Genomic DNA, 8592 nt, shown 5'->3' on the forward strand with positions numbered 1-8592 from the left:
GGGGTTTGGGTTGGGGAGGAGTCACGTGACCGGAGGGGGGAGGGCAGAAGGGGGAGGGGACCAGGTGGGTCTGGTCGCGGTGGGATTCAGGCGCTTTGATTCCCTTTCCTGTTTTATGCGGGGGATCAAAAGTTTCCTAATAAAGCAGGTTGCCTGGAAATCCTAACGGGCACTCGGTTGCCCACTAGACGCGTCCTTACTTCTAGCTAAACTTTTTTCTAAGATCATTCTAGCTAAACTGATACTTCGCCGGCTGCAAGCAGTGCTGGTCGGAATCAGATTGGAACATAGTTTGACTTGTTATCCCCGGGAACGCAAGCGCCAAGCAAACGAAACAAAACGGGTTGGCACAACCACCGTAACTCCTCCCGGAATCCGTTTGGAAGACGGGAACCGAGCCGCCGTCGATCCAAGCCGTCTCGGTGTATATATACGTACGATGTATTTGCCGGTCATCCATCTCGTCGCCGCCACCCCCACTCCTCCTAGGTCAGACGCGCTCTCCCCTGTCTCCGTCATCTCTGTTCAGCACGTCGATTGATCCCATGGCGTTCACCTGCAAGCGGCCCGCCGCGTTCCTCGACGGCCACGCCAGCCAGTCGGGCACGATGTGCCGGAAGAGGAGGTGCGTCGTCGTCGGGACCACCTATGACTACGACCAAAAGTCGCGCCTCGGCGCAGGCAAGTTCGGCGCCGTCGTTAAGGCGCGGTGCCGCGCCACCGGCCAGCTCGTCGCCATCAAGTCCCTCCACGACCCCGCCGACCCCACGAGGTGCTGCGGGAGGCCCGCTTCCTCGAGGCGTGCGGCGGCCACCCGCACATCGTCGGCTTCCGCGGCGTCACGCTCGACTACGTAACCAAGGAGCTCTGCCTCGTCATGGACTACGTCGAGGGCAAGAGCCTAAAAGTTCTCCTGAGCGAGAGGCACGGCGGGCTCCCGGAGGCCATGGTGTGCACCTTCATGTGGCAGCTCCTCACAGCCCCCAAGAAGATGCACCGGTGTCACATCGTCCACCGCGACATCAATCCTGCCAACATCCTCGTCGGAGGGGACGAAGCCGGAGGATTCGTCAAGATCTGCGATTTCGGCGTCGCCATGTCCATGTCGGAGGCGGCGCCGTACGAGGAGGAGGCTGGCATGGGGGAGTACCGGGCGCCAGAGATGCTCCTCGGAAAACATGACTACTGTTGGAAATATGAGCAAATTACTACGAGATTTAATCCGAATAAACAGAAGATAAATCATGACTACAGCAGCAGAGATTAAACTAATCATGTGAACTAGCATAGCAGATGAACAGATCACATCTAGGGCACATACTAGAAACATGAATTCTACCACGATCTCGACCAGGAAGGATAGAATCACATACGGTGCAGCGGGAGCAGCACCGCCGGCGTTGACGTTGTCGCCCATGTCGTCGAGGATGAGGTTGCCGAGGTCGAGGAAGAAGTCGTCGTTCGCGAAGTCGTCGCTGCCAGCAGTCGCGCGAGTGCGCTCCCCAAAAACCTGATCGCCCCTCTCCCGTACAGGATCACGAGAGGCGGGGTTCCGGAGGCCTGATGTCCCTTCTGCCGGTGCACGCCGAAAGGAGGGATGGAGAAGACTTGCTTGGCGGCGCAATGATCTGGAACGGTGGTGAGAAACCATACGAAGCGGCGTTGGCTAGGGTAGACGTCTGCCTGACTATATAGTGCGGGCCGGGCAGGTCGTGGGAGTAAACCCCATGTTCGAGTCGTCACGATCCAAAAGAAACGGAAACGGTTCAGTAATTAACGCGTTCGTTAATTATTAATTAATGACTCATTAATTTTTCCCGAACAGCAAAAATATAGACAACGTGCATAGCTCTGTCCTCGGCTCGGCTCAATCCCGCAACCCACGGCGCGGCGCGTCGTGACGAGGCGTGGCGAGGCGAGCGAGGAGGAGGAGCGCGCGTGTAGGTCTCCTCTTGTCATGCTCATACAAGCGGTAGAAGAGCTCACCTTACAAAGAGGTGCAACTCTCTCTCAACTTATGAGGTGGGACTAAACTTTAGCCTCACTCACTCCACTCACATGTGTGCATGAATGGGCCAAGAGAATTTCAGAATTTTAGTTGGGCTTTGGGCCAAAGGCCTACTAGCAAAATTCCAACAATCCCCCACAAAGTCTCATTGGCACATCTCATCATTTAGTTCCAAAACATTGTTTATATACCGGTGCTTAGTGGAGACTGTGAAGTTGAACTTCCACTTAGAGATTTATGCTACACTAGATCACAACTTGAATAGTGGACTATGCCTTGAACTACAAGTTTTCTGTGAGACTAGTTTCACACAAATTCTTGACCGATACTGGGCTGCCGCAGGGCTTCCCCGCGGGTGGAGTGTATATGTCGTACTCCAGGACCTTTTCATGAATTTATTAGAGAACACCCAATTCTCACAGACTGCGACGTTAACAGTCAAATTCATATAGGTGTGTTCCTCAGAAGATGTTCTGCAGGAAAACATCCCTGCTTACCCGAATAAGCCACTTGGAACACATTAAGATAAGTATCAACCTGCCATGCAGATCAGGAGAGTATTGCATCTTCACGGAGTGGGATAGTTAATATAGGGATACTCTCCTCCCAGCTGACCAACAGCTTGTGTCCCACTTCTACTTCACGGGATCTCCGATCACATAGAGTGGGTTACCACTATGGACAACTCATGCGCTGGGTCTCAAACCCATCTCCATCGATGCATTATCTATCACATTACGTGTTAGACCCTTTGTGAAGGGATCTGCCAAGTTTTTCGATGTTTGGATATAATCCAACGTAATAACTCCGGAGTTCCTCAATTTTCTGACAGATTTTAGTCTCCTCTTCACATGTCTTGAGGACTTCATATTGTCCTTCGAACTGTTTATCTTGACGATCACAGTTTGATTATCACAGTTCATCAGGATAGGGGGGTATTGGTTTTTCAACCATAGGTAAGTCCATCAAGAGTTCACGAAGCCACTCTGCTTCAACAGTGGCAGTGTCCAATGCTGTGAGTTCTGCTTCCATAGTTGACCTCGTTAAGATGGTCTGCTTGCAAGACTTCCAGGAAACAGCGCCACCACCAAGTGTAAAAACATAACCACCTGTGGCCTGTATCTCATCAGCATCAGAAATCCAGTTTGAGTCAATGTAACCCTCCAGTAACCTTGGATACCCGGTGTAGTGAATCCCATAGCTCGCGATGCCTTTCAAATAGCGCGTAACTCTCTCAAGCGCATGCCAATGATCATCTCCCGGTTTTGACACAAACCGACTCAGCTTGCTCACAGCAAAAGAGATGTCAGGCCTCGTGGCACTCGCCAAATACATAAGCGAGCCAATAATCTGAGAATACCTCAGTTGATCTCTAGCAATCCATCGATTCTTTCGAAGCAACACACTAGCATCATATGGAGTTGGAGAAGGTGTGCAGTCGCTATACCCAAAACGACTCAAGACCATTTCCACATAGTGAGACTGAAGCAGTGTGATCCCACCATTCTCATCTCTCAACAGCTTGATGTTTAAGATAACATCAGCTACTCCTAGATCCTTCATCTCAAAACAGCGAGATAAGAAATCCTTAACCTCCTTGATTAAATCAAGTTTGGTTCCAAAGATCAATATGTCGTCGACATACAGACAAAGAATAACTCCTTCGCCCCCACCATAGCGATAGTACACACACTTGTCACCATCGTTTACTACAAAGCCGGCAGCAGTTAATGTTCTTTCGAACTTCTCATGCCACTCCTTAGGACCTTGTTTAAGGCCATATAAAGACTTTAATAACTTGCACACCTTTCCTTCCTGACCAGGTACTACAAAACCATCTGGCTGATCCATGTATATTTCCTCCTTCAATTCTCCATTGAGGAAAGTCGTCTTAACGTCCATTTGATGAACGAGAAGACCATGTGAGGCAGCCAGTGATAGTAGCACCCGAATTGTGGTCAGTCTAGCCACGAGTGAGTAAGTATCAAAGAAGTCTTCACCTTCTTTCTGGGTATAACCCTTGGCCACAAGTCGTGCCTTGTACTTTTCAATCGTACCATCAGGTCTAACCTTCTTCTTGAACACCCACTTACATCCTACAGGTTTGCACCCATAAGGACGGTCAGTGATCTCCCAGGTACCATTAGCTAAGATGGAATCCATCTCGCTACGAACAGCTTCCTTCCAGTAGTCAGCATCAGGAGATGCATAGGCTTCTGAAATAGTCCTGGGTGTGTCATCCACAAGATACACAATGAAATCATCACCAAAAGACTTTGCAGTCCTCTGTCTCTTACTCCTCACAGGAGTTCCATTGTCACCCTCAACAGGATTCTCAACGTGTTCCATCGCAATGGTGGGTTCAGGAATTACAGCGAATTCCTCACTAGATGGAGTAGGTATCTCCTGATTTGATGAACTCGACATATCCTTCGTAGGAAATATCTCCTCAAAGAAAGTTGCATCATTCGAATCCATAATCGTACCAACATGCATGTCGGGTACCTCGGATTTTATTATCAAAAATCTATAGCCGATGCTATGAAAAGCATAGCCCAGAAGAACACAATCCACGGTTTTTGGTCCAAGCTTGCGCTTCTTGGAAATTGGTATATTGACCTTCGCCAAACAACCCCAAGTACGTAGGTAAGAGAGTTTCAATCTTTTCTTTTCCCAATCCTCAAATGGAGTCATGGTCTTATGCTTTGTGGGAACTCGGTTTAGGACATGACACGCAGTCATTAGAGCCTCCCCCCACCATTCCTTGGAAAGACCCGATGTGTCTAACATGGTGTTAACCATATCAGTTAGAGTTCGGTTCTTTCTTTCGGCTACCCCATTTGACTGAAGTGAGTAGGGAGGCGTCCTCTCATGGATTATACCATGTTCCGCACAAAATAGATCAAATTCATTGGAAAAATACTCTCCACCACGATCGGACCTAAGCCGTTTAATTTTTCGATCAAGTTGGTTCTCTGCCTCGGCTTTATAGTTTTTGAAGAAAGTTAAAGCCTCATCTTTTGATTTCAGAAGATACACATAATAATATCTAGTGTAGTCATCAATCAACGTCATGAAGTATCTCTTTCCACCTTTTGTCAACACGCCATTCATCTCACAAAGATCAGAATGTATAAGCTCTAGTGGCGCCAAGTCTCTTGCCTCTGCAGTCTTATGGGACTTGCGAGGTTGCTTAGCTTGCACACATACTTGGCACTTAGAGCCTATGACAGTAGAGATTTTCGGAATTAAATTCATATTGGCCAGCCGCGTCATGGAACCAAAGTTAATGTGACAAAGTCGTGAATGCCAAATATCAGACTCATTATTGTGGCAAACATTATTAATAACTTTAGTGCAAATATCTGACAAAGACAGGCGAAACAAGCCTCCGCTCTCATAGCCTTTTCCAACAAATTGTCCATACTTAGAAATTACAACTTTATTGGATTCGAAAACCAACTTAAAACCATCTCGACATAAACGGGAACCGCTAACGAGATTTTTATTGATGGACGGCACATGATGAACGTTCTTCAGACGCACAGTCTTCCCCGAAGTAAACTTCAGATCGACCGTACCAACACCTCGAACGATGGCATGTGACCCGTTCCCCATCAGCACGGGAGAAGTCCCTGTTGCCTGGTAAGAAGAAAACATGGAGGCGTCAGCACAAACATGTACATTGGCACCGATGTCAATTAACCAATCAGGGGATTGGAATACTGAAAGGATGGTAGGAAAAATACCGTACCCTGATTCCTTCATATCAGTATCACCGATGACAACATTAGCGGACTTGCCGCTCTTCTCATGTTCGTGCTCCTCAAAGCGGTTAGGACACTTCGGAGCCTAGTGATTAGGATCACCGCAGACATGGCAAAGTCCCTTCCCCTTCTTATGAGAATTCTTCTTGAAGTTGGTAGAATGTGATGGCTTGTTCTTTGTATCAAACTTGCCTTTGCCCTGAGTTTTGTTCTTGTTGTTTTTGAACTTGTTGGGCTGGAAGTTCTTTTTCTGTACCATGTGGGCACTAGAACCTCCCTCAGCAACTCGAGCACGTGTGTCCTTTGCTCTCGCCTTCTCTTCAACATCAAGAGTACCAATGAGATCCTCAACGGAAAACTCCTGTCTCTTATGTTTCAGAGAAGTAGCAAAATTGTTCCACGAAGGTGGAAGCTTGGCAATGATGCCTCCGGCAACACACACTTGAAGTACTCAAGTTCTTTTGCGAGCGACTATATCTCATGAGCCTGCTGTACAACAGGGCACTCATCAGTCATCTTGTAGTCATAGAATTGCTCCATGACGTACAACTCGCTGCCGGCGTCCGAGGCACCAAACTTGGCCTCGAGCGCAGCCCACATGTCATTGCCGTCGTCAAACGACATATACGAATCCACAATAGTCATCAAGAACACTCAGAAGAGCGCCTTTAAAGAGAGTATCGATCTTCTCAAAAGCTTCCAGCTGTGCTGGATTAAGATCGCCCTCAGGCTTGCCCTTGGTGGCGTCATAGCAGCCCATGGTCTAAAACCAGTAGACTGCTCTCGTGCGCCACCTCTTATATTGCGCCCCCTTAAAGGCAGGCGGCTTCAGATGCGCATCAAAACTACTCGGAGTAAATTGCCTATAATCAGGTTTTTCGATTGTTGGAAATATGAGCAAATTACTACGAGATTTAATCCGAATAAACAGAAGATAAATCATGACTACAGCAGCAGAGATTAAACTAATCATGTGAACTAGCATAGCAGATGAACAGATCATATTTAGGGAACATACTAGAAACATGAATTCTACCACGATCTTGAACGGGAAGGATAGAATCACATACGGTGCAGCGGGAGCAGCACCGCAGGCTTTGACGTTGTCGCCCATGTCGTCGAGGATGAGGTTGCCGAGGTCGGGGAAGAAGTCGTCGCTGCCAGCAGTCGCGCGAGTGCGCTCCCCAAAAACCTGATCGCCCCTCTCCCGTACAGGATCACGAGAGGCGGGGTTCCGGAGGCCTGCTGTCCCTTCTGCCGGTGCACGCCGAAAGGAGGGATGGAGAAGACTTGCTTGGCGGCGCAATGATCTGGAACGGTGGTGAGAACCATACGAAGCGGCGGCGGCTAGGGTAGATGTCTGCCTGACTATATAGTGCGGGCCGGGTAGGTCGTGGGAGTAAACCCCACGTCCGAGTCGTCACGATCCAAAAGAATCCGAAACGGTTCAGTAATTAACGCGTCCGTTAATTATTAATTAATGACTCATTAATTTTTCCCGAACAGCAAAAATATAGACAACGTGCATAGCTCTGTCCTCGACGCGGCGTGACGAGGAGGAGGAGCGCGCGTGTAGGTCTCCTCTTGTCATGCTCATACAAGTGGTAGAAGAGCTCACCTTATAAAAAGGTACAACTCTCTCTCAACTTATGAGGTGGGACTAAACTTTAGCCTCACTCACTTCACTCACATGTGTGCATGAATGGGTCAAGAAAATTTCAGAATTTTAGTTGGGCTTTGGGCCAAAGGCCTACCAGCAAAATTCGAACAACTACGACGCGCCCGTCGACACATGGTCTCTTGGATGCGTCATGGCAGAGATACTCTCGGGCGAGAGGATTTTGCGGGCCGACGAATTCATATCTCTGTTCCAAAGGATCTTTCAAGTGGTGGGCATGCCAGATGACACGACGTGGCCGGGGTTCACGTCGCTGCCGCACGCCGCCCCGCCGCCGCTGGTGCCGGGGCAGCAGAGCACGCTGCGAGATCTATTCCCGGAGGAGACGTTGTCCGCGGAGGGATTCGAGGTCCTCAACGGTCTTCTTACATGCAACCCCGACAAGCGGCTGACGGCGGCCGCCGCGCTAAAGCTCCCGTGGTTCGCCACCGCTGCTGCAAATGTCCACCCTGCTGCTCCTCCTGCTGCTGCTGCCAAGCTCGACACGACGGCGGTGTCCATAAAGGAGGAGGTGGTGGAGTTCGTTCCGTTGATGCCTCCCAGAAAGAGAGTCACGGCCATGAAGACGTTGATCAGGAAGAAGGCGCCGCTGATCGTTCCACCGGCCAGACGATACTTGGAACTTTTCCGATGAAAAATATGTAAATGCAGGGATGATAATTTACCGATCCAAAGCAGAGTAAATTGTCTCGGCTCAAGCTTGTATCTGCATACTTGCAGCGTTGAAGTGTTTGTTTCGTCCTGTAAAAAACATCATATTGTTTGCTACATTCAAATATTCAAGCTATATAAGTCTTGCCAATTCACAAGTGTGTAACTTTCATCATATTAGACGGGTACAAACTGTAAACATAGATGCATATATTTCAAACGAAAATATACATCCACAAGCAAGATCTTGATACAAGGCAAGCACCACAAGATTTCAAGGCTTACGTTCCCGCATGAATTTCATTGGGTATTTGAAATTGCGTTTACTTTTTTTAAGAAGAAGAGGCTGACCCCCGGTCTCTGCATCTAGAAAATATATGCTGTCATTTTATTGATTATTCTCGAGAACTTTACAAAATAGAACTACAATATGCCTGAATCCGTCATCTTGACAACATCTGCCGCTACTCCTATCCATATGACGAAGG

The 8592-nt window shown here is 48.5% G+C and overlaps 1 pseudogene; it reads left to right on the plus strand.

Annotated features, from left to right (window-relative positions):
- Positions 1-545: 545 nt before the first annotated feature.
- Positions 546-8087, plus strand: LOC109761132 (putative cyclin-dependent kinase F-2; annotated as a pseudogene).
- The last annotated feature ends 505 nt before the right edge of the window (positions 8088-8592 follow it).

The sequence above is a fragment of the Aegilops tauschii genome, chromosome 3 (genome assembly GCF_002575655.3).
Source record: "Aegilops tauschii subsp. strangulata cultivar AL8/78 chromosome 3, Aet v6.0, whole genome shotgun sequence".
Classification (NCBI taxonomy): Eukaryota; Viridiplantae; Streptophyta; class Magnoliopsida; order Poales; family Poaceae; genus Aegilops; species Aegilops tauschii.